The 26064-nt window shown below is 45.9% G+C and overlaps 1 protein-coding gene and 1 long non-coding RNA gene across 4 annotated transcripts in view; one reads left to right on the top strand and one right to left on the bottom strand.

The window, feature by feature from the left end:
- Positions 1–3393: 3393 nt before the first annotated feature.
- Positions 3394–19852, bottom strand: LOC137671862 (uncharacterized). Of its 3 annotated transcripts, none has more exons than XR_011049455.1 (4): positions 19609–19852; positions 19391–19482; positions 4117–4159; positions 3394–4003 (listed from the first exon to the last, which is right to left on the bottom strand). It is a non-coding gene; the product is annotated as an uncharacterized lncRNA (long non-coding RNA). The 3 variants fall into 3 exon arrangements; XR_011049456.1 differs by lacking the exons at positions 3394–4003; positions 4117–4159 and adding exons at positions 11232–11306; positions 11984–12263; XR_011049454.1 differs by having other exon boundaries at positions 3394–4159.
- A 971-nt stretch (positions 19853–20823) lies between these two features.
- Positions 20824–26064, top strand: part of TAOK1 (TAO kinase 1) — a 72488-nt gene continuing 67247 nt past the window's right edge. The window contains exon 1 of the mRNA XM_068416011.1: positions 20824–20932. The gene's annotated coding sequence lies outside the window, so the exon portion shown is untranslated. The remainder of the gene's footprint in view (positions 20933–26064) is intronic.

Raw genomic sequence — 26064 nt, 5'->3', positions numbered from 1 at the left:
CCCGGGCTCCCCCCGCAGCCCGCCCGGCAGCAGCGCAGCCCGGGACAGGGCCCGCGGCTCCCCCCGCCCCGGCCCTGCCGCCCTGGGCCGGGCGCGGTGTGTTCAGCGCCGGCTCCGGTGGGGGGAGAGGAGGTTCCGACAAGCACTGCTGCCCGCTCCTGAGAGCAGCACTGGAGATTTTGACTGATGCTTAATAAAAAATCACAGTCAGGCTGTTGGAAAGCCCGAGAGTGAAAGGGGGGAGACGACTTGAAACTCGTCAGAATTTGTAATGTATTTCATAGCCTTTCAAACCTCTGATAATCCCCACGGGAGCATGTTCGGGGGGATTTTCGGCAGCTAAAGGATGTGAACTCCTGCCTCTGCTCTGAGTGTGCTCCACCGCAGGAGGAAAAGGCCAGCAAGGCTTCCCCTCAGCTTGCCTCTCCGGCCAACGGCTCCCAGTTCCCTCCTCACCACCGAGGCAGAGCGCAAACAGGCCTAAGGATTCTCCATGGACACCCAGGGGCTTGATCTGAATGCAAAGCAGTGAGGAACTGAGGCAGGAGTTAATTAGGAGGGTAGGAAAAGGGCAGAGAGAGGGATGGGGAGACCTGAGACTGACACATATAGGCTGGAGTCAGAGTCCTGCTCCGAGTTATTCACTACTCTGGTGTGATTAATTACCTCCAAATGCTCACAGTGTGCACTGCATCAAACGGGGAGGAAGAGTGACAAAAGAAAATGTGATCATGTAATTAAAGACTGTTACAATTAATGTGCACAAAAAGAATAAACAGACTGCACAGACGATGTTAAAAATAGTATTTCCTTGCTTCTCAGGGCTTCCACTTGCAGCTTGAATGCCCTGCTGGTTTTTTTTAGTATTTTAATAACTAAATAAAATTAATAAAGTTCCCATGTCCAGAAAGCTCTGTCAGACTTTGGCTGTGTTCTGCTGGGCACTGTACAAAAGACAGAGCCTTTGCCTGGAGATTCTACAGTTCCCAAGTTTTATTTCGACAGAACATAGTTGAAAGTTTATGCCTCAAGCACAGCTTCCCACTCCACCCTCCTCTTTAATACACAGGAGGTAAAACTTTTCCTACAAGAAATACCAACTTCTATGTTAATATAGGGGTTTTTTCAAGATTTGAGGTGCCTGAAATGTGAGTTCCGTGCCAAACTGGCCCCGCGGTTTACATTTCTTTCAGGACAATGCAAAGCAATTTAAAATGCAGTGAAACCGTTTTAAGCAAGCAGCTATGAACCTTGGGCTTTACCCGCGCTCTCAGGAATAACGGTCCTTTCAAACGCTGACTCACAGAGTGACCTCCCATTGCTTAGGAGACAAGCCTTAAAATGAGGAGTCAGGCTTTAATCACAGTTGACATTTTATTGGTGGCTTGGAAGAATTTATTTTTAATAGAAGGAGTTAGCTTGAAGACATAAACTTCAAAAGACTCTGAAGCAAGCAAATAATTATGGACAAATCAGCTCTGCACACGCGTATACCAGAAATTTCAACACAGAGGGCAGGGGGTTGGCTCTTTGAGACAGACACAGCAACTACTTGGCCGCTTAGAAGCGTCATGTTGTCAGTATTAAATTATCTAAAGCTTGCAAAAACAGATTAAAAAAAAAAATCCAGCCTGGGGCCCATCCCCTTCAGTAACACGTAGGAAAGGCAGCAGAGGCACCCCAGCCTGCGGTGGCTGCCTGCACCCAGATGCATTTTCAGGGCACTACAAGCTCCAGCATGCAGTGCTGCACCGTGCCGGGCGTCTCCTGCCTGTCACACCGGGACGTGTAGTCTTTGGAAGCTGTACTTCATCTTAATCCCATCAGCAGCACAACGTTGCACCAGTCACACTGCGTATTAATATTCAACAGTTGTTTGGGTTGTGTTCTCTGTGGAAAAGGGAAACCGGAGCCTTCCGTGCCTCCTCACCCGCAGCGGTTGTCCTTCTCACTGCTCTTTGAGTCTGGCGAGCCAGCGGCGGCTCATGCAAAGGAAAGAAGTAATTTTCCATGGAATTCTACACCCAGTGCCAAGTATTCCCACATCCAGGCACAAAGTTGGGCACAGGCAGCATAATTTCTAGCTCAGTAATTTATTCAAAGCTTTATTTTGTAAAGCTTTGAAGTCGATGGCTTTTCAGAGAACCTGCCATTTAAAGCTGCAAAATGAAGGCAGCAAGGAATGAAGCAACTGTTACAGAAATCATGAGAAAGTTTTCCTGGAGAGTCTTGACCCAAGATGAGTTTTGAATTCATACGAAAATGCAGTTAAACTGAGAAGCTATTCCAGTGATTTTCTAAGAACAAATAATTTTCTTTCAAAGGCAATCCTCTTTACACACTACATTTAATTTCCATTAAGTGTTTTCAGGTAAGGTAGAACTGAAACTAAAGAATTAATCCATGAAAAGAAAAATGCTGGCTTTTTCTTGTGTCTGTGTCCCAGTTTAAGACTCAAAATTGAGAAACATCAAAATTACCATATTTATAGATATTGGGAAGGGCTCTTATACAAAGTAGGTGTGGCATTTATTTACATTTTTTTGCCACAACGTTTTCATTTATAGCAAGGGTTCAGACTTGCAAAATGCTCCATATTCCAACACATCCAGTCTAACGAAGCGCTCAAGCAGACGTTTAGTTCCAAGTACGTTTATAACCACGCTATTCAAAACCTTGCCACATTTGGCCCCTGAAGTCTAATGTATCTCAGTACAATGCTGTCGTGATTTACCAGTTGATATTCAAATGTTGGAGGAAGACTCAGGTTTCAGAAGTAGTTTGGTCAGGATGGATGACGGGGGTGACAGTGCTCCTTGCAGCCTTCTCCTTGACCAGAGTACAGCTACCCTCACGGAGCTCACGATACTGGCCTTCACAATTACGCTCAGGTAGGGTAGAGCCTCTCCCTGACTCCATTTTTGTACATTATTTATACCTACAAAGCCGGTCTCTTAAAGACTTCTCTCTCTAGAGACAGCTCAATGGTAGACTTTGAGTTTGAGGTCTTAAAATGCAGCCAAAAAAAGAGGGTTTAACCCCTAACTGAACTGTAGGAATGGATACCATGGACACTTATCTTTCCCATCCCTAACAATTTAAACATTTCCACCTAATAGCACATGCTGAATTAGATTTCTTTTCTAAAAACTTAACTTCAAAATGTCATGAGTACACTATGTTAATCCTTCATTTACTCTCCAGAAAATTAAGGCAGCCCAGCACCAAAAATAACCACAGGGCACAGTTTTGTGAGGCAGCAAAGCTGACGTAAGGGCTAGTGGCTCCCAAAAGGGAAGGTCATCTCTCCCTCCGCCTGCCTGCCTCTGCCCTGCCCTCGCAGCAGCTCTGGTGCTTCTCTGAGCCTGTTTGAGAAATTAAACTAAAAGGCAATTCTTCAGATGAAAAAGCACATGTTTTTATTCTGATTAAGCTTCCAGAACTGTTTCACTGAGGAGCCAGACAAATATTGATGCCCTCAAGAAAGGGCTGTCACTACAGCAACTCAGAGTTGCCTCTACAGCCAACCCTACTGCAGGGATGACCCCTTCTGGGAATCGGGCAGTGGGGACACAGCTGGGGTTGCGGCCACTTAAGCCATCTAATTTTATTTTGCTCATAGTTGTGAGTCAATCCCCTCGAGTGCCCGAAGAGGGATGGCGTGACCACCCTTCAAAGTGTTTTGAGCAAGCTATAACAGAATGGCTGTAACCAGTGGGACTTCCTTCTGGTGGCTACATCCATTGTTTAATAGGACTCGATCTGAGAAATGTCCCCTGTTGTAAACACATTGAAGTGTTCACACGGGCATGAGTAACATCTGCTGCCCATATCTGCATGAAAAATTGTTTACTAGAGTGCAAACATATAAACTGGAGGCAGCTTCTTGGACACATATAAGAAGAAGCACAGGAGGCAGGCTAGCAGGTCGGCCTCAGCCAAGCCTCTCATCAAAGAACGCTGGCTCTGGGCTTTCAGACAGTTCTGGATCTCCTCCTGCTTCCTGGGATCATCACAGGGACCACAGAGAAATCCACATAAACACCTTCCAAGGTGCTCTTGCAAAAACTGCCCTGCTGTTAGGACCTGACGCACAGGCAGTCTAGCCTGACTTACGTGGGGGATCGTGTCAGTCACTGCTTGCAGTAGACTTTGACCTCTGGAAGACAAATGAGAAAAAGCTCAGTCCACAAATCCCAAGCACTTTTTATCTTGTTATACAACACAAGTCACAAGGTCGCTAGTCACTTCCATTTCATTCTCATTCCATTTGGATACCAAGCAGTTATTATTTTGAAGCAGGGATTTTTTTAATTATTACTTTTTAAATATGCATTGGGTATGTCTGCATCTGGCATGTGGGGACATAAATCCTTGTGTTTGGACTCAGGGTCTCCAACCTAACAATGCCTGGCACTGGCAGAACATCGAATCTGGAAGGGTTATTATTTGAGTTATTCCTATGATGGCTGCTTCATTATGTGACACAGGGCAATGATGGTTGACTACAACATTAGGGATTGAGAAGAGCCCTTGCCTGAAGGAAAATTCAAAAGACTAGGACCGTTCACCTCTGAGGGAGTGAATCAAAAAGTTCACAGAAGGTGTTACAGAATGCATAGCCTAGAGACAGCAGTTTGGAAACTTTTGTTCACCTTATCTCAAAACATAAGAACACAAGAACATGAAGAGGGGGGGAAGGTAAATGAAAAGATAAGCAACGATGTTTTAATGCTTTGCATAAAATATATATGGAAATCACTGACATGCAACATCATGAAGAGCAAGGTATTATTAGTGTTCTCAAAGGATGGGCACAATTCAGCTAAAAGTAAATATTTAACGTCTAAAATAGAAGTTTTAGAAGAATTATTATCTTATCATTCTTCAGGGCACACGTGAGCTTCTGCCTCTTAGGATTTAAGAGATTTCTGCTAGGTATCCAACACCTGGAGCACTCAAACAGAAGCAGGGGGCAGAATTTACTCATAATAAAACCATCTACTCTGAAGAACTCATGAACTGAATATAAACAAGACAGCGGATGGCTCTAGCTGGACACGGAGCAAACGCAAGGCACCAGAGACCAGTAGTGACTGGCAAGGCAAGCAATGGTCACTGCGCAGCAGATGCCTGTTAACATCTAGATTCCGCAGAGGGGTTCTTGCGTCCTCAACTTGGTGGATCTATGCTCCAATTTATAAAATTCAGGTATTTTAGTTACTAAGCGACAACACTGCAGAAGACAGTCAAAGGCTAACTCTCGCCTCATCTTTGGCCCTACGTCCTTATCTTGGAATCTGGTCCACAGTGCCACCCTTGTTCTCCCACACAGTTTCCTTTATTTCACTGCTTACCTGCTCATAAGGACTGAATTACAGGACAAAGGCTATTGTTCAAAGCAAAGGTTTGCGGAACAGCTCTTCTGGCACAGCTCCCCAGGTGGAGATGCAGTTCATATAGGCATAAGAACTCACTAAACCACCTCCTTAAAAGGCAAACGACACCATCAGAATAAATCACCTCTACATCTTTGCTTTTCGCACGCTATCATTGCTGCAGGGTTAAGTCTGGGATTTTTACATTCCAACCTGCATAACTATTCTGGCAAGACTAGTAGTTCCTTGACCAGGAAGACAAGATGCACGAGGAAACAAACAAACAAACCCACCACAAAAAAAAAAAGGAAAAAAAAAAGAAGAGCTTGTTTTGTTTTCTTAACAAACTGCTTCTTTTTTGTACATACCGAAAGAGAAGAATGAATGAATGAGCCATGAGCACTGGCTCTGTTAACACTGGGAAGGGAACTGTGTCCAGAAGTCACCTCTGGGGTGGAGAGCAGCAGCTGAATAGCAGTACACAGCAACCCTTACAAAAGAGTTTATTTACTACATGTATGGAACAAGCAAATTATGTCCTAATGAAGCCATAGTGAAACACAAGTAAAATCTAAAGACGTAACATAAGCAACTCATCTAGAATGGAACCAGAATTCTGGATGTAAGACCCCCCCACACTCTACCAGAAAGTAGCCTAGGAATTCATACACCAAGTGCAATTAATAATATTCATTCTTCGTTATCATCTTTACACTGCAATAGACCTCATGTCAGCCCCAAGAACGGATATGAGTCAACCCTTGACTAACTGGCTCTGATTCACTAAGGAACCAACATATATAAAATCACTCAAGATATGCTAAGGTTTGCTTCGCTGATAATTTATCTAATGGCTGCTAAGATTGGAGTAATAGGAGAGAGATGAGAGAGAACAGTACTACATTGCTATGGAAACCAGGATTTTCAAAATAAATAAATACCTTTGCAGAACTGAGGTTGCAGAACTAAAATAATCCATACTGTTTTCAACGTTACCTCCCTCTGCCACAAGATTCGTCCAGGCTGACCAGACAGGGACAGGCAAAAAGTCTGCATGTGGTGATATACAATATCCCACGGCTTATGTTCCTTATTCCAGTGCAGGTATGGGCTCTGAATAGACACCTCGGCGTCTGGTCTGTTACCTGTACACTTTTGTGAGCGTTCCTGCCACGCAGCCAGTCTGGCCAGGCCAATGCAAAATGAATCCATAACCACCCGAGGCAGGAAGTGTTACCTTTATCCCACTACACCAATAATCCCAAATATTTGCAGAGTTCTTTTTTTTTAAGTGAACTAAGACAATACAATATATACAGCTTTGTGAAGTTCTGATTCCCTTACTCACACTAGGAAACTCCTTACCCTGCAAATGGCTCCACTGCAGTTACGGTTCAGGGTATCCAGTCCTTTGCTCCCTGTTAGTCCTGTTTTGCAAAGACAGTTGGTAACTTCCCCACTTGCGCCTGGGCAAAGGGTTTCTCATTTTAGACGTGCACGTACCTCCACACCCCACCTACCTAGCACCATCTCACTGATTGCTGCTGTAAACAAGTCTAGGCTCTAGAAATGCTGACTCACAGTGCTAGGACTATGGAAAATATTTCGAGTTGCTAAAGAAGTGAGGCCCGGCAGGTTTCCTGCCCTTCCTCCTTATCTGTGAGCCCCTTGCCATGACAGGCTGTAATGAAGGACCTTGCTTCCTGAGAGGAGGCAAAGAGTAGGTACTTGCTTCCTAAAGATAGCCCAGATTCCTTTGAATTCTCGGTTGTTAGCTAGTAATGGCAGGCAGGAGAAGAAAACCCCCAGTGCCTACAACCACAGGGCTACAGATTTTGAGAGATTAATGGCTCCTGGGTAGGCTCTGCTGCCTAACACAGCATCGCTCCCTTCCCTGCCCTTCCTGGGGCACAGTCGAGTCCCTGTAGAAGGCCTCAGTACGCGCTATGGAAGGCTGTTCTGTACCTACAGACTTTACAGAACCGGGTTTAGCTCCGATTCCTGCCTTCAGCATAGCTGAGTCAGTGCAGACAGGCAAATCACTATTTGCTTTGGGAGGGTTTGCCACCAATCGAGACACAGGCAAGTAGCACTGGGTGGAAATTATGGTTTACTGTGGGCATGCCAGCACAGGCAAGGAGAGGGACCTGCGCCGGCGCGGAACTGCAGGGATGGCGGAGAGCGGTGCGGGGAGATCTGCGCTATCAGACCGGAGCCAGTCTGGGTGCATTCTGCCTGGGTTAGCACGCTGCTGCGCCCAAACTAATCGGCTCTGGATTTTATCCAAACGACAAGCTGACTGCCCACCACATCAACAGCCTGTTTTCCCCACTGGGAAATGACCTCCTGTTGCAAAAGGCAGAGCATTTAGGGAAACAACAAAGTTTTATACCCACACAATTCACATGGCAAATAACTAAAGCCTAAGGAGCACAGCTGATGACTGACTGGGATGGGCAGGTTGCTGAGCTGCCTCCTCCTCCTCTCATTACCTACGCAGCTTATTTGCAAAGAAGCAGAGGCTGATGAGCTACATTTGCAAGCTGGGCAGGGCAGACCAGGGAGTAACTCTCACTGAGTGGAAGGAGCAGGCTGTGGCGAGAGCTGTATTGCAGTGCTCAGAAATGACTGTGCTAAATGGTCATGGGAGTGGTATTGAGTTGATTTTACCTATAACCTATTCCAACTACAGTCTGCAATCAGCGTGGCCTGTAGCTTCAAAATGCAGTAGAAGCACACAACTAGGCATGCAGAGCTTCCTTGTCTGTTGGCAGCTGACTTTCAGCTCAGCTTAGCTGTGTATCGAATGAAATCCTTAGCGAGCTGATCTCTCTGTACTTGTCAATGTGCAGATGCATTTGGCTGTAGTCTCCCTCTTTCAAGGCAACAGGAACCATTTTGCATAGGTGGAGACTGGGGCTGCTCCTATGAGGCTCTCACACTAGTTTAAGAGAACAGTAACTATAGTGCTTTTGCCCTATTTATAGTGCTCACTCCATGCAAACCTGAGGTGCTCTCAGTCCTTCACCTCAGATAACCAGTGTTACAATGAAGATGGCTCAGCGTGAAGATAGCCCTGCATGTAGAACAGATCGGATCATAAATGCGGAACAGCTGCTTAAGCAGAATGCAAGCAAAAGAAGCAACGATGTTGCTGGGCAGAGAAAAGCACTGCAAGAGCTTACAGATAGCCTCCTTTCTCCACAGCACATGCGCACTGCTATCCTTCAATCACATTTCTCTCAGTCTTCCTGGTAGCAGCATCAGCAAGTGCATTCTGTCACATCTGACTGGCTACAGGACTCTTGTCCTCGTCTGACAGTAATGACCTGGCCTCAATTTTTCACAATTTTGTCACCTCCTTCCTCTCTTTCAGCACCATAAAATCACTAGGCGTGAAACCTGCAGCACAAAGGAAATTCTCGCTGGCACAGCCTGCTGCAGTACGCTTCCCTCAGCAGCGCAGGCGACTGCAGGCATGGCAAACGTCTCATAACCTACATTAGATTCCCGTAGCATTTCAAATCAGGCACTTAACTTCCAAACTTGGCTGAGACTTATCTCCATGGCCAGACTGAGTGTACACAAGAGAGACTAAAATTCTGAGGATCATGGTGAGCAGCTTTGCTCCTTTGGTGAAATGTAATGCTTTACAACAACAGACAGTTCAACCCCATAAAAACCAGCCTTTTTTTTGGCCCAAGAACAAATACTGAACTCCCCCCAGAACTAAGGGCCATCCAGATTTCTCCACATGGAAATCGCACTGTAAAAGATCAACTCTCTGGTTGAATGGCTACAGCAAAACACACTTGACATTGCCACGGCCATAGCCTCCGATCTGCCACTGGCCAGAGGCGATGTCATGGGCTGTGTTCACTGTCTGGAAATGAGGAGCAAGAAACACGCTGGTGTTGGCCGGCTGGCCAGCCCAGTGACACACCCTGACACGGGCCACGACGAGACAGAGTGGGCAGACTGATGCCTCTTAAACATCACGGAAATAAAACCCCAGGGAGAAGCTGTCTGTGCAAAGTATCTTGGTCAGTCGCAGAGGGTCTGCCCAGGCCTTTGATATTTTTGTCCCTGTCTCTTGCTGCATCTCCTTAGTCCTTTCCCTCCCCTTATCAGTTCCCTTTCCTCAAGGTGGCTTTGCTAATTAAACTGCTGCTGCTCCCCCTTTGTTTACCCAGTTCTACCTGCACTGAACAGCAGCAAGAGTGCTCTCCCACTGATGTCACCACTACCTTTAAGAAAAAATCTGACCTGCAAGCTATTTTTAGCCATATTGTAAAGTTGTGGAGCTATTTTGGTCACATCTCTGTACTGTAAGCTGCAGGACGCTGACAGGCTCTGTGCTTGCCTAGGGCAACAGGGGCTTTAACTGTGAATGAGAACGGCTTGTGACTTTGCACTAAGGCTTCTCTGCCCTTCCTATGCCAGAGGACTCTTTACATCAAGATTTGATTTCTCACCATTTTAGAAAAGAGCAACACATCTTCCTGAATTCTGTTGGGATACCAGAGGCTCTGTAGGCCCTTGCATTGTTGTCCTCTAGCCTTCGTTGTTTCTAGGTGTGCAGAAGGTGCTATTTATTCTGTGGGCTCCCTCACTCCCCTTTGCCTCACTCACTAGGATGAGACAGGTGCAATTATGAGTCCACAAAGACACCGGACAAGATTTTATCAACCTTCCCATGCATCAGACCTTTGCTAAAGATCAATAAACATCAGGCTAGTGCCTGCTGAGAAGTCGGGTGCACGCAACTCTGTGGAGGCAGAAGGAAGAGCAGAAAGGAACCATTTGCATAGCAACACTTTGTTCTGAATACAGACCAATGCCTGGGAGCTCTGGGGTACATCCAGGGCATTGGGCAGAAGGTGCCTGGTCTAGACAGTTGTTTTCTCTAGAGTGCCCAAGGGGTGGTTGCCAAGTTTGCTGGGGCTATGTAGCAGGTGCAAAGCACAGGCAGAGTAGAAGCCAAAGCAACTGGATTTAATAGAATTAAACCCATAGATACAAAAGGAAGCTTGAAGGCTAGGAAACAGGTAAATGAGAGGAGAGAAAATACTGAAACTGATGTGTTTAGGACAGGGATAGATAAGTCAGATCTATAAAGGAAGAACAAGGGAGTAACTGTATATGCAAGTTTTTGAACAGCTGTCAGCCATCCCTTTCCAGAAAACTCCTCTTAGGACTACTGCTGTCTTCAGCTATAGTGCATGTTTTCCCAAGACACTTCAGACAGGTGCACGACTGCTAATACCACTATCCCATTTGGGGTGAGCCCCTCTTGCAGCAGGAGGAACCAGAATTTCATCAAGTCAGACTTCAAAGTCCATCTCATGTGTTTTTTCCCCCCACTTTCTTCTAGAGGTTCTTCTTTAAGAGTTCTCACACTAAAACCTACATCCTGCTCCTAAGGTGAGGCACTCCTTACTCTGCTGATGCAACTTGCACCCATTTTCATGAGTCAGCACAAGCCACATCTCTCCTCCACAGCAGGATCACCGCCTGCTAACAGGATGGACTGTCCCAAGCAAACACTGGCAACCTGCTGCAAACAAAGATTTGATTTACAGATCATCACCGTATTTCACTGGGCAGTTCAACGGAAGAGGCTGCTTTAACCCATTTGGTCCTAGGCAAGCATTAATCTGTCCGTGTTATATACGTTAAAATCTTCATGCCAGTGAAATCAGCTGACCATTAACTAATATCTTATGTAAAGTAAATGTTAATATGTAATATTTAATATAATATGTAAATTTCAATTGGTTTAATAAGAATTTAGCTTTCTAGTCAATAAGTGGAAATGACATGGAGAGAATAATACTGTTTAATATGATGTTATTTTAACAGGATAGAACAGAACTGCCGCAGTTCAGATCAGACAGAGAGACGTGTCCAGCAGCAACATGTCAAGACCTGTTGGGTCAAAAAACTCAATGAAGTGTTTTGTGTTTCAGCTTCCCCCAGAGCTATGCACAAGAGTAGCAGTAAGTGTTACATAGTGAGAACATTTTGGTGAGATGAAATAAAACAGCAACATGTTGCATTCTTTCCCTGATGAGTTTCAGCAGCCTTGCTTTGGGACACTGCATAGCAGGACAACACATGCAGCCTGACAAGAGTGCCTGATAGAACAGATAACCTGTCAGCTCCTGCACGGTGGACCCACGCTCCTGCTAGCAGAGCTTTGCTCCCTAACTAGGAGGGAGTTAACTAGTTCACCTTTCATCACCAGATGTCTAGATGTGGTGCTTAGGGATGTGGTTTAGTGGTGGACTCGGCAGTGCTGGGTTAATGGTTGGACTTGATCATCTTAAAGGTCCTTACCAATCAAAACAGTTTGATGATTCTGTGCCCTGCCAAGACACGTAGATTTCATTCATTTTCACGCAATTTATTTTAATGTGAGAGCGTTACTGGAATCATCACTTGTCTCTGCCAATTATTTAATGAAGACATCCTATCGCCAGCTGCGCAATGTGGATATTTTGCTAGTAAATATAAAGAAAATGCATTTTAAAATATTCCTACACCTGTTCTATTTTCTGGTATGGAAACACCAGGCGTACAGTAACAAATCACAGGCAGCTCACCCCACAGACGTAGTCAGAGGTCGTCCACCAATTGTGTGGCTCCAGACAAGTGCACATAACAGGCTTTAGCTGACGACTGCAGTTGTTCCCAGTCTCCTCTAGGGAGTGCAGTCGTCAAGGAAGAAATGAAAACTGCAGCACACACGCCAGCTGGTGATCGGTGACTCAGGATATTCAGGCAGTCACAAATGGTGTCTGTCCATTTCCAGCTGAACACAGGGAGCAGCAACGAGGTTTGAGCTTGATGTAAGAGCAGGATTCTACTGGAGCCCGAGGTATGCTTTAGTATGTGAAAGAAAAGTCTGCCAACATACTGAAAATCAAGATGTAAATCCAGCAATAGGACTTCAAATACTGGATCAATCATTTAACCCAACACGCCCACAGCTGAATGCAGCGTGGACAGCACGGCTGTGGGGCTTCCATCTCTTGCCCACAGGTATATCACGCTGCATATCCATCAGATCATCCAGGGAAAGCATGCTCAGTCTCAAAACATCATTTAGGCCTTGGCCTCTGTGCAAAGAACAGCAGACACACGTGCATTTCTAGAACTAGCTGTATTTTGTGTGTATGTGCACATCTCTGTACTAGAGACCGGGCAGAGCCATCAACTTATTTCAGCCTGGATTCACAAAACAGCTAAGCAGATAGTATCTGGCTGATCTTCGTGGTAAGGAATCATGGATGAAAAGGCATAAGGTTGCTTATTTCCTCCTTACAAATCACATGCATGCCTTGACTCTACGACCTTCTATGTCTTCCTTAAAGAAGGACCAGAACATAAAATGAATCCACCCAGAACAGGACCTTTGGCCCAAAAAAAACAAAATTCACATTCCCTGTCTCAAGAAAAAAAAAAAATTAAGGAATGCAGAAATCATACTACCATCCACCTGAGGCAAAGGGTAAGAGAACAAACTTGCCAGGTAAGACTCTGGATAGGAAGAGGAGGTCTGCAGCAGGGACATAACTACATTCAGACAGGTGCCAGGGTCCATCCCACAGCGCAGCAGAGGACACAGTGACTTCTGCAAAGTTACTGATGCTTGGTGACAAAGCAGCTCTATTGCATTTCCTAAGGGTGATCCCTTAGCGTCACCAGGACAGCACACCTTTAGCAGCAGGATGTCTTTCTGTCCTGCCGTACCAGACACACTTCACTTTTCTAAGTGAGTGCTACATAAGAAGCTGCTGTCACAATAATTAGGGGATTGCATAATGATCCACTGAAGCAGAGGTCTTTTGCACGATCCTTGCTCTCCCACAGAGTGCCAGACTCTGGGCTCCTCATCGGGGCCAGTGAGCAGCAGCAGCTTTGAGGACAGTGGCTTTGGGAAGCCAAGAGACAGAGACCGTTGCTGCTTATGGATATAGCTGCCGGGCTGGCACTGGTAACTTTGCCACATATAGAAATCATCTATAGCAAAACAGGAACGGACAGTCACACATCCTAAGGACAGCAATCAGACCAGTGTCCAGGAATTTTACTTTCAGCCAGGTGTTCAAGTGGCAGCCGATACCTGTGGGACAATGCCAGCCTTGTGCTTTTAGAAACTAAAAGTTCCCTCTGCAGCAGGTGAGAGGACGATAGCTTCTGCTGTGTCTGTTACTAGATGTGGGTTCTGCAATTAAAATGCCAGCAGCTGGCTCAGTTTAGACTGAGGCACATTGCTAGTTCCTGGTAGCATGTAACAGCCCATGGGAAGGAGGTAGAGGCACTGAGCACCGGCTTCGTGTTTACTCAGCAAGCACCAGCTGAAGTGAACCATCTGATTTCTAAACTCCTCTTGCCTCCCACTTTTTGTCTCATCATCACACTACATATCTAAGCTACACATGTAAGGTACCACAAGCTAATTCACTCATCCACTCCCTTTATTATAGCCCCTCTTGCTGTTTTCTCACCTGTCTCACTCAACCAGCATACCAGAGACGCTATGTACTGGCACAGGAAAAAAAAGCGCAAGAGCCTCTAGCAGCTGTGATAAATAAAAAGGAACCATCAGCTCTCTCTCGCCCTTGCAATAACAGAGCATCTCCTCCCCGACCTGTCCCATCTACTCTTAAGTCTTCCCACCAGCACTGATTTCTATTGCTGCCTTGAATAGTTACAGGTGCTTTTTAATAGAAGCATGGGAAAGGCAGACTTAGCCTTAAGAGAGCCTCAGAAATCTGTAAGTATTTCTGGTGAGGGCACGTTTGATTTCTAGGGGGATGATTATGAGGTATGCATTATCACAGTCTCAGAACTTCATTCTCCACCTATTTAGGATTCCTGCACTGGATTACAACCTGCCTTCACATATGAGATGTTGAAGCTTTCAATGAGGTCACACCAGACTCTGACAAGCACTGATGGGTGAGTCATGCTGCAGTAGCCAGAGATACTAGCAACAGATTTGTTAATCCATATGCAGTCTCACTCTTTTTCTGGTCTAGAATCTTATTCAAGAGTGGAACACAATGTCTCAGAGATAGGTGACTGCAGAATTGCTGAAGAGCAAGGCCACATCTTCACAACTGTTTTACAGATTATAATAAGAATTAGTTCCTGGAAGTATGTTTATAACAATGCAAAATGTGTTGTTTTACATATAAAATGGAAGTACAAGATCCAGATGGGGTCAACAGCAGAGCTGTTCATTGCAGATCGCTGGAAAAGCCGCCACGCTAATAAGGAACCTAAGGGTCCTCAGAATTCCACCAACTCTTGCTCCAGGAGTTTAAATCATTACCTTCAGCAAGCTGCTCTCCTAGAGGCTACCTCCCTGTACCAGGGTCAGCAGGTGTAAATACACGTCTGTACAATACAGCCAATCTAGCACCAAGGGCTGTGTAGTAACAGGATTGGTAGGCTGGGGTTTGAGCAAAGACATCTAACCATAACCCAGCAGGGTCAGGCACAGAACAAACTCTCTTCTGCTGGCTCTGCTACAGGAAGGAAACCTGTGGAGAAGGACTAGACCAGGCAACAGCAACATCCTGAACTGCCGCAACAAAACTCACTGGAGCTTGCCCATGAAAGATTTGGAAGTGTGGCAAGAGGGACACAAAAACCCAAGGAACGAGTGAGATATGGGGACTGAGTGCATGACAGTGGAAAAAGTTTCTTCATTTTGGCTAAACTACTGGACAGCCAGAAAAAGAATCAATCAGAAAGGGAAGAGGGAAATTAAATCTAAAGGAAATTCTGTAGAGGGAGAACAAATAAACGAGGTGCTGTTGTAGTCTTATTGGTACGAAGCTAAATTAAGCTTCCTAAGTCAAGCAGAGAAATAATTATTTAAGACTTGTGTTCAGAAGACAGCGTGAGCAGCAAATGCCAGTGGGACAACTAACAAAAGGTGTCTTCTCACAAAGAGAGCAAACCACCTGGAGATTGCATAACTATAATGAGTTTCCTCCCAGTTTCACATTATTAGTCACCTTTCACCCTTCTCTGCCAAAGGCCTCTTCTTATACATCCATCCAAGGACCAGAGCCAAGAGACAAGCCTTTCCTGTGCTGCTTCTTTCCATCAGTCACTCTTCAAGGTCAAGGCCTCCACAATACTGATCCTTGCTGCCCATTCCAGCTGTTTTGAACCAACTCCAGAGTAAAAACCCTCTTCAGCCCTGCTGTTGGGGCAAAGATCTGAAATACCTGAACAGACCCTCCTTATACTCAGTTATCATGGCCTGGAAAAGTTTTTGGACCAACACATTTTGATGTTAAAAGGGAGTCAAGACCATTGTTAGCTACAACTGTGTTTAAGAAACACCCCAACACCCCACTTATCTTTAAGCATCCGATCCATCAAAGTGCAATGCATCTTGTTGTGCTGTATCGGCCACAACACATTGTACTGATATTCTGGAAGTACTTCCTAGCATCAGTTCATTTGGCATGTATGTTATAAGCTATGTATAAAAGAAGCACCTGAAAAGTGACAGCTTAATCAGCTTATTGTTATTCCCTTGCAGAGAAGGGTAAAAAGAATTCCTGGGCATCCATGGGCAACAGGTATTACAAAGGACCCTGAAAATAACCAGAGGAAATGTATATCTGGCAAAAAGAGAATTTTTTTCAAGTTCTGAAAGTATTTCAAAGCAAAACCACTGTAAAGATCCATCGAGGAGCCCTCTCCAGCAGAGGACATGCCTACCTAGAGTCCCTTGGAAACCTGTTTGACTCGGGTGGAAATGACCTACTGGCATTTATTTGTAATTGCCCAGTGTGGCAGTTGCTGAGGAAGGAAAAGCTGTTGAGTCACACTGCAAGCCACTTTTCCACTTTTGTCTGGTTGCCCAGAGGGTAGAGTGGGACAGTCAGAAGGCTGAGATGCTGCTTCTGCCTCTGACACTGATTTCCCATATGACCTTGGTAAGTACTACTTCTTCTTGTGCCTGTTTCCCCATTTCTTAATAGATAAAGCCACTCGCTTGACTCATGGGACAATCGTAAGTGCACAGCAAGGAACACGTTTGTTTATCTAAAGGTAAGAGAGAAGAGTGGAGTAGTAGTATTGTTGTCACATAATATAAAAGCAGTTATGTAATAACATCAGTGTTGCTTCATTTTTGTCATTACAACATAACAAACCATCAGAGGGACACTGGTATCTTCATCCCAGCGAATGCTCTGAAGTGTTTACCTCTTTGATACAAAACCAGATTACAACAATCTGGAAGACTCTACCGTGTTTATTTTGACCAGCCTTTCTCTAGAACATGTTTTTCCTGTATAACCTTATAACCCATAATAATGGCCCAAACAGCACTGTAGGAATGAGGACAGGTTTCATGAGCTAGCAAAACAATTCCTCACTTGTGCATTTCACATGTAGTCACACATTAAAAGACACGAGTGCTTATCTTTTTTGCGAACAGAGAACAAGCTAAAAGTTAATTTCTCCATCGGTACATAACACACACAAAGAACACACTCTAAAAGTCTCAATGCCATGAAAGATTTAAAAAACTCTGTAATTTGGCTAAATTACATTCTGCTTGTATGATGACAAATTTCCTAAAAGGACCGACAACTGTCGTTCATAACTGCTATCATAATTAATAACCAAATTTCATTGGTTCAAGTTCTACGATTTATTCTAAAATTTACAATTGTTCACTTAAAAAAGGTCAGATTAAAGCAGCATGTGGACTGAAGGCTAAGGAAGGTATGACTGTGATTACAGCAGCTGAAATCCTGCCCTAATCACACTCTTATCTTTCTTATCTACTGGAAGTATTTATAAAGCAATGATTACTGTACTAGGCCCCATCACTCTTCCGAGTTAGTTCTGAACCAGCACCTTCGTGTTGCCGTAAGAAGTTTATACTGCTAGAGGTGGTGTCATTCTGCTGAGACAGAAAGCCAAGCTTCTCATCACTTAAAGTCATTAAAAAAAATAAACTCTGACACTTCTAAAGAAGTAGGGGTGTTAACCCCAATGTCCTGGCCAAATTCCCAGCTTGAGTAATTACAATGTGCCTTGAATAAATTCTTGCCACAGTTTCCGTTGGACATAGTATTGTTCTCTACTTCCTCTCCTGCAACATTATGGAGTGCTGATGCATGCTCTTAAAGGTCCTGTCTACATTGGAACACTGTACGGGTCTACCCCAGGACCAGCTCTGTGGCAGAACACTGGGAACGTGTTGAAACCAGTTCTGCCTGTCAGCTGAACCGCTAGGCGATTTGTAATTTTTATTTATTGGTGTTCTGGCACCTCCTTCAGATGGAATTAACTTTGAGTATAGCTATCTGATAGATAAACTGGTGTAAATCCCAGATGCAGACGTACATAAACCTGTTTAGTTCTTCTTTAAATGAACTAAATTTGCATCAGGAAGTTAGCAAAATAAGTTAAACTAATTTAACTTTCTAGATGCCTACTAGATCATCTGAGAAGGCAGCAGGAGCACAGGGCTAGAAAAGCGTGCTAAATGTGCCTGTTAATTTAGCTGGCAACAATAAACATCATAGTTGCACTTTTTCTAAACTGGTGGTCCACAGATGATACTGTTTATTTTTGAAGCAGTCCCTGAATACGTATCAAATGCAGATCTAGTATTTTAAGTAAAATACTTCATTGTTAATGGTAAAGCATTATTCACATTTTTCTGCAGCCACCCTTAGAGACTCTAAGGATTTTTTACCTACAGCTATCGTTATCTTTTTATATGTGTAACACAAAGAGCTGAGGCCCAGACTCTCTGCTGATGTTTGCTGGGTTAGCTCCATGGGCCTCACCAACCCAAGCTTTCGCTCTCATAATTCATGAACATTAAAGGCAATTTGTCTGCAAGAAGAAGTACAAGATCGAGATTCAGAAGAACCTGATTCTCAGTTCCACCTTATGACCCCATGGGCCAATCACTCCCTCTTACCGCTCCACTTAGTTCTCCCATCTGCAAAAGCAAACGATACCCACTAATTTGACAAAACAAGTACAAGAACAAATTTATATTGATAGGCCATGCTGAGCAGATCCGTGTTAAACACCACTGTTCTAACATTTGAAAATACAAAATATTTACCTTTCAAGTATGTCCTCAATTTCCCCAGAAGCATGCCTCCAAGCCCATATTATTTTAGGAGAAAGAAACTGTTGTTTCAGAAAGTGGATGGTTTTATTTTTGTGCCATTACAAAAAATGCCTTTTAACTTGTCAAACGATACGCTACAAATATCTTTGGCAGATGAATGAAACCAAGCTTCCTGTCATAGCTGCCAACTTCAAGGTTGAGATAATCAGATAAACCTTTAGTTTGCCTCTCCCAATACTTACAACAACATATGTTTGAAGTGATCCGCATTTGTCTTACTTTTCCTATTGGGATTTGAAAAGGCAAAGTATCAGACCCCCACGTGACAAGTCTGCAAAACGCTAGATGTGGTCCCCAATTAGTACAGCCAACCTCTGTTCTCAACCTTCCTCAGGTTTCCCCCATGCCAGGTTAAATAGTCCCCAGTAGCTCTGCTTGTCTAAATGTAAACGCAAAGTTTAGATCAATAGTATCCAGCATCACCCTCAATGCCTGCTGGACACAAAGCCTTCCTACGGTACAAAATACCTGTTAGTTTATGAGAAAATAGGAAGGAAGTTTGATTTGCTTTGTTTTATTTCAGCGGTATCAGTAACACTGGATTTACGGAATTGTACTATTTCATATTGGGGACACCTGAAGACCCTTAACACCCACAGGGTACTTCATAACTGAGAACACCGTCCCTTCAGATATATCCCTACATTTAAAAGTGGAAGCAATCCCTGCAAACACACCTTTTACAAACTTTGTGTCTTATGTAACTGTTGCTATCAATTTATTATCAGGATGTCAGTACAAATTGTTATTTTGATGATTCCTTGCCCCCGTACTTCTGAAAGGGAAAGCAACTATAAACACAACGGAGACTGACCTCGGTGATTTCCTCTGTTCAGACAGGAGCACAATACGCTTAAACACCATGACAGGGAGAGGTGGACTGTTTAGAATTCCTCCAGCTGTAATCTATAGTAAAAACAAATAAACAAATACTTGACTACAAGACACCATAATTAATCCCTGCATGAAGCCAACTGTTATCTCTAGTTCATAGATGGAGATACCAAAGTACACAAAGGCTCAACAACCTACCAAGTTCAAAACCCACCACTGAGAGCCAAGACCACAGCTTGGGAGGCCATGTGCTCGATCCATGCGATTTTTTTTTCCCCCCCTCTTCTGGCCATAAACCAGATACAGTTCGGCCAAGGGCAGACAGTCGGAAACGCACCCATTTGGTCAGGCCGGCTGCACAGAAGTTAGCGCAAGCAGACACCTACCACCTCCTGGGGTTATCGCCTGCAGCTGAGCTGCTCCCGCCAGCAAGGCGGCTCCCCTCTGCCAGGCACCCTCCCCCCAGCTGGCCTGACCCAAACCCACCCGCCTCTCCCCCACCTGCCCCCACAACCTCCCACCTGCCTCTCCCCTGCCCTCACTCTTCCTCTCCCCACCCGTGCCCAGGCCCCACCTGCCACGTCCCCAAGCACCCCTTCTCTCCAGAGCCCCCAGCTGAGGTTCCTCACGCCGTTCCTCAGTTTCCCCCTTCCCCCTCAGGCCTCCCGCCCCCAGCAGCCCCGCTGAGCTCTGAGGGCCTCAGCACGGCCCCACCATCTCCTCCCTCAGGCCTCTCTCACCCCCCCACCGCACGGTCCCCGGGTCCCCACGCGGGGCTCCCGCACCCCCCTCCCCCGCACTCCCCTCTCTACAACCCTCAGGCCCTCGAGCGCCCCCCCTCACCCCTCACGGCCCCCCCGGTCTCCCCTCACCCTCAGCGCCCCTTGCCCCTATCTACTCCCCCCAACTGCCCCCCACACCAACTCCTCTCCCCCTCACGGCCCGGCCGCCCCCGGCCCCGCCCCTCCACCGCCGCCCCCCGCCCCTCCCGCCGGCCGCGGCTGAGGCGGGGGGGGGGAGAGGGCGGCGAAGTCTCGCGAGAGGGGCGGGCGGGGGCCGCTGGCTGCGGGCAGCGCGGAGCGGCGGCGACGGAGCAGCCGGAGCCCGGGCGGCGCTGAGGGGAGGCGGCGGGCAGGCAGGCAGGCAGCCATCCCGGTGCGGCGCGGCCCGGCCGAGGGACCCGCTCCGCCGCGGCAGGCACGGCCGGCGCCGCCCGCCCTCCCGTACGCCGTGCCCCCGCGGCGCGGTGCGGCCTGGCCGCGGCTCGGCGAGCGGGGCCCAGGCGGTGGCGGCCGTGGTGGTGGTGCTGGCGGCGGCGGCTGGGCGCTCCGCCGCGCCTGCCCTGCCATCTTAGGTGCCGTGCCCCGCCGCCTTTGTGCCCGCCGCGCCCGGGCACCCGCGGGGGCCGGGCCCGACGCCCCTCCGGGGGCGCCTCCCCCCGCGGGGCCGCCGCCCCTTGCCCCGCTCCTCCTCCTCCTCCGCGGGGGGCCGACCGGCGCTCCCAGCCCGGCTGCGGCGGAGGGTAAGGCGGGCATCGCGGCGGGGGGCTCGGCCGGGGCGGGTCGGCGGCGGGGGTGCCCCCGGGAGGGGCGAGGGAGGAGGAGGAGGGGTGTGGGGGGGCGGCCCGGTGGGGCCGGCGCCTCCCCCGCCGCGCTCTGCGGCAGTGCCGCAGGACTCGGGGCTGCCGCCTCGGCCCCGGCGGCGGGCGCCGAGCACCGGCGGGGGAGCGGGGAGGCGAAATGGCGCTTCCCTCGGAGGGGCGGCCGCCGCCGGCGGGGTGTTCCCCGCGGCCGCCGCTGTCAGGGGCCGCCAGCGGCCTAGGGCTGGGGCCGGGCTGCCGGCTCCCACCGGTCGGGCGGGCCCTGCGCCTCGCTCCTTTTTGTCTGTGCGGCTCCGGTGGGCTTCGGCGGCCGAGCCCGGAGCCCCCGAGGGGCTGGGGGTCCCGCAGAGACCGGCGCGGATTCCTGCCTTTTTTTTTTTAATAATTATTCCCCCCCCCCCTCCTTTTTTTTCCCCTTCCCTACCCCTCGCTCCTCCCCAAGTGGTGAGTTCTCACTGTAAATACCATTTTCTTCGGTGCTGGTGTGGGATTTGGATGAAAGTGACCTATTTTAAAGACCTTTTATTGCTTCCCCTCAGCAATGCATGTGGCGGCCGATTCCGTTAGCCAAATAGCGTTTCCCAACCATTTTAATTTGTCAGATTAAAACATCCTCATGGAGGCTAGATTTCTGTAACCTGCGTGCGGGTATGCCTTTAGAAATATCGTTCAGCCTGCTCTGCTGCAAGCACCTTTGGAGCATTAGAGCTCACCTTTTGTCACTGGGAAGGCAGAAATAAATATAAAGGCGATACCTGGGCGCCTGTAGGATGCGGTTGTACCATTGTGTTGGGCGCGGTATGAGAAATGGGGGGGGGGGGGGGGGGGGGAAGAACCGGGGATGAAAATGGTTGTTGTCAAATGTAGATCTTTACGTGTCTTAGGAAAAATGACAGAATGGTTTTAGCCTTGAGGACTTTAATTTATTTTCTGAGAAAAACGCTTCGTGTTTGTCGTGCTTGTCTCTGCTGCTTATCACGGTATGGAGTATTTCATTAGGTGGCATTTTAGTGGCTGAGTTGGTTAAATAGCAGTTGCATTAACTAGTTGAACAAATGGTGTCCTTCACCTTTGACTATGGCGTTTTGAGAGCCCTTACAGCAGTGTGTCCATGCATGCCAAGGGCGGATTAATAAGATGTTACCTAAAGGTTTGGATGTTATTGATTCCTTACTATTAATGCTATTTATAGTGCATTTGACATGGCTCTTGTTTTATGTATTTGGATAAAGGTTATGAGCTTGGAATGTTTCAACTGAAATGTTCCCAAAATACCACCCCTAACGCTATATATATGCGCACATATATGTTGTTGAACAGTATAGTTCACATCTTCGGTGTCTGAAAAACAGCTTTAGTAGATAGCACATCATAATAGTGAAAACATGGTGGAAAACTGTGATGTATTTTGACACTAGTAGAGGTTTGTTTTCATATTTCAGGATAACAGAATAACCACTTCTGTTGCAATAAATATTATTTTAGATACATTTGTCTTAAAACTACTTTGAGCCTACATTTTCCTTGCTGTTCACAGCGAGCGTGTCATAGTTTTTGCTACTTATGTCCAAGGGCAAACCTAATCAACGACTGGTTTGAGCCCTCGTATTAGATTCTCCACAGCATTGGCCTAGTTCTGACTGGTATGTTTGCCATTTTTAGGACTCCTCTTCCTTTTATCTGTGGACTCAAATGCATTGATAAACTTGAACCTTAATTTGTCCTTTGAACTTGAGAGAATGTTTTTCTCCTCTGTTAAGAATGTCTTACTGAAGAGAAAGTGATTCTGGTAGAAGAGCTTAAATTGAATTTAATCCTGTTGAAACACAACTGCCTGAAGTAAAAACTCCTTGGATAGTTTGATATTTTTTTCTTTTTAACTAGGCTGAAAAAATTAAGTGCTGCATGTAGAAGACCAGATGTTGGCGTTAAAATTGTGTACAGATAAGGTGACTTAGGCCTCAAGTTAGCCTATTGGAAAAAGTTATCTGTCATATGTCCTTCTGTTAAATTCTAGTGTAAGCTAAGCTGGAGAATTTTAAATGTTTACTTCCATCTAAATAACATTTCCATTTGTGCAGCTTTCATCTTTGCCTATCCATTATAATTCATCAGTTTTTGTCACTGAAATAACACATTTTATGAGTTGTAAGACGGCCTCAGTTTTTATGCTTGGTGAGATACATTAGAAGAGAAGAAAATATCACACTAATAATTACATCTTCAGATGTATCCTAGTAGTGGATTTCCTGTAATGAGGATGTTTTGTAGAGAACAATAGATACGGCAACGAATTCAGAGATTTGTTTTAAAGCTGTTGTAGGTAGCTGACTCTGCAGGAGTGAGTCCCACTTTGACACAAGCGGTGCGTGCTCAACAGGAGCATTAGGTGGTTTCCAGGTACTTCATTTTCAGGCGCTGATTCTCTTTCTAGCAGAGGCAGACTGGGTGGACTGCTGCTGTTGTCTCCCTCGTCTATCTCTCCTGCAAGGATGTGCTTCTGATCTAACGGAATAGAGACTGCAGTCATTTGCAAAATATGCCTCGTATAAGTTTATTTGATGGTATAAATAAAAAAATGTTTAGGGTTGATCTGGCTCTCTTTGTAATCCAGAAGTGGTAAGGGAGCTATGATAAATATCACTTGTCTTATTCCATTCTCAATGTGTTTTGGGGAACATTTGCATAATCAATAAGATCCTGTCTTAGAAGCATTTTCTGTTGTGTTTCTGTGCATATTAAAATCATGTAAACAACATATTGTTATGTTGAAGTGCACACTAGAAACTGTAAAAAGCTTTGGTATTACCAGTGGTGACCCAGGCTCTTGTCTTCTGAATGACGGTGGTTATGGGTGGCCATTACATTCTTCCTGTTCAAGTATGCTATGTAGTGTGAAGGTTTTTCATCTTACTTCCTTACGTGAACCTGGACAAAGGGAAGAGGTGAACTTCAGCTCTGGACTAGAATCATGTCTGCGTTGGAAGGTTATCCTGGGTCTGACAGCAGGGTTTCAGATATGGGTAACGCAGATATCCTCTCTCAGTCAACCATGTTTGAGACAAGCTTGCCTATAGCAGTACAGAGAAGGATGATTTAATACCTTCTGAGACTGATGGCTGTCCTTTCTTTTATAACTCTTGAATGTGTCTTACTCTTCTCCACAAACTGCTCATTCTTGACTGCTGTGACGCAGGATGAAACCCTGGTGTGGTCTTGTGCTCGCTGGTGAGTTCCTGTTACACTAGAAGTTGATTTAGGTGCGTGGTCCCGTCCTCCACCTGCTTTTCCATGTGTGTCATTCCATTGGCGCTGGTCTGTGATCCTGCAGTGAGCCACACCAGCAGAAAGCTGACCTAAGGAAAAATGCAGAGAGTTTTGTGCCAGCTTGGTAATCTGGAATGTCTCAGTGCAGAGTTAGGTGGTGCTGGAGACAACCCAAGGGACTGGGCTGCACCATGACAGCCAGCAATTGTATTAGTTTGTGCTGCCATGGAACCACAGCTCGTTCAAAGAGTAATGGAGACAGAGGTGGTTGGTGGCACCTCTTCCTAAACATATAGTAGCTAGGTTTCAGGATTCTTTGTTTTCATTGTTCTTTAACATGCTGAGGAGTTGCTCATCATACATTGATTTCTGTGTGGAGAAGAGACTGGAAAAAATCTAATGGATAAAGGGTCAGAAAACCACTAATCCCCTCATGTGGAGTTCCAGAGGGAGCTCAGCTGTGCAGAGCTGTGAAGCAGAGTCCTTCCTGTGAAAGCAGAACTTAAAATATAAACCCATGAAATCAGAGGTGAAGTGCAACATGTCTGAGGGGAAAAAGTGTGCACAGAACAAGAGGAAAGGATGGAGAACTGTTTAAAAGCCGTTGGCTTTTAGACACTATATTCCCTCCTTCTTGTCTAAGTGCACATTTGCAGTACAAAACATGGAGGAAGAAATACTTTCTGAAGGTCCTTAGAAACACAATGGGTTGTAGCACAACGGGTGCTCCAAACATGGTTTCTTAAAGCAGTTCTTAAACAGGTATTTGGTGATCATTGGAGTGACAGTATTTTTTTTAATTACCAAAGGGAAGCCATTTAGAACTTTTAATACTTTGTCTCAAATTAGTGCATTGTTACTCTTGACAATTATTTTTTTTTTTTACATCCTGCTAAATCTTGGTTTCTTTGCCAGAAGAAAAGGCAAGGTAACCGCTGTAAACATAGCATGAAATTGCCAAAGCAGCAATGAGTTTTGTCTAAACAGAAGTTTCTCCAGTTGAATCGGAGCTTGCTGAGCCCAGCTGTGCAGAGTTAGTTACGTACCTACACTGTAGCTTAGAGATGAGGTTTTCCTTCTGTGAGGGGTATGGTGAGGACAGCCCGACATGAGTTACGATGACGATGGCTTCTTAATACGAGTGGACAGTAGCTAATAGTTTTGCCTGTTGTATTGCTTGGCTAGAAAGAGTTTTGATTTTTCTCTAGGGGTCAGGATGGGGTGACAGCACGAGATTTACATATTGAAAATTGTCCTTAGAATGGAAAAGGCTTAGAAATGTTTTGTTTTGGGGAAAACTTAGATCTTGAGCAAAGAAGGAAAAATCACAGATCTCTGAAGCTGGCAGGCTCTGCAGTTTTCTGTGCCTGTGATCTTCCACTGACCCTTATTACAGTCCTGGCTACAGCCATGCAAATATTTTCTTTAGAGTGAGATGTAATTTTATAAAAACAGTTTTCTCCTACGCTCATCAAGTGTAGCGTGTTTACAGGGCAGCCTTCTGTCAGAATGTGGGTGAGTGGTGCCTGTGGATGTAGTTGGAAGCTTTAGCTGCATGTCAGCGATGTCAAGCTGTATCTGAAAAGTGAATTTTGATATTTAATATTAATCTCAGAGATTCTTGCTTGTAGCTTTCGGACTGAAAGCCGATGTGTATTATACCTGAATTCTTAAAATGCAAATAAAGTTGTTTACAGTCTTTTACTTAGTTCAGCTGACCTCCAAAACCCCTTTTTCTTCCCTTTAGTCTGCTACCATTCACTGAGCATCAGTAGGCACAGTTTTTG

The sequence above is a fragment of the Nyctibius grandis genome, chromosome 18 (genome assembly GCF_013368605.1).
Source record: "Nyctibius grandis isolate bNycGra1 chromosome 18, bNycGra1.pri, whole genome shotgun sequence".
Classification (NCBI taxonomy): Eukaryota; Metazoa; Chordata; class Aves; order Nyctibiiformes; family Nyctibiidae; genus Nyctibius; species Nyctibius grandis.
Note: the sequence above shows the minus strand (reverse complement) of the source record. Positions and strands in the feature narration are given on the sequence as shown.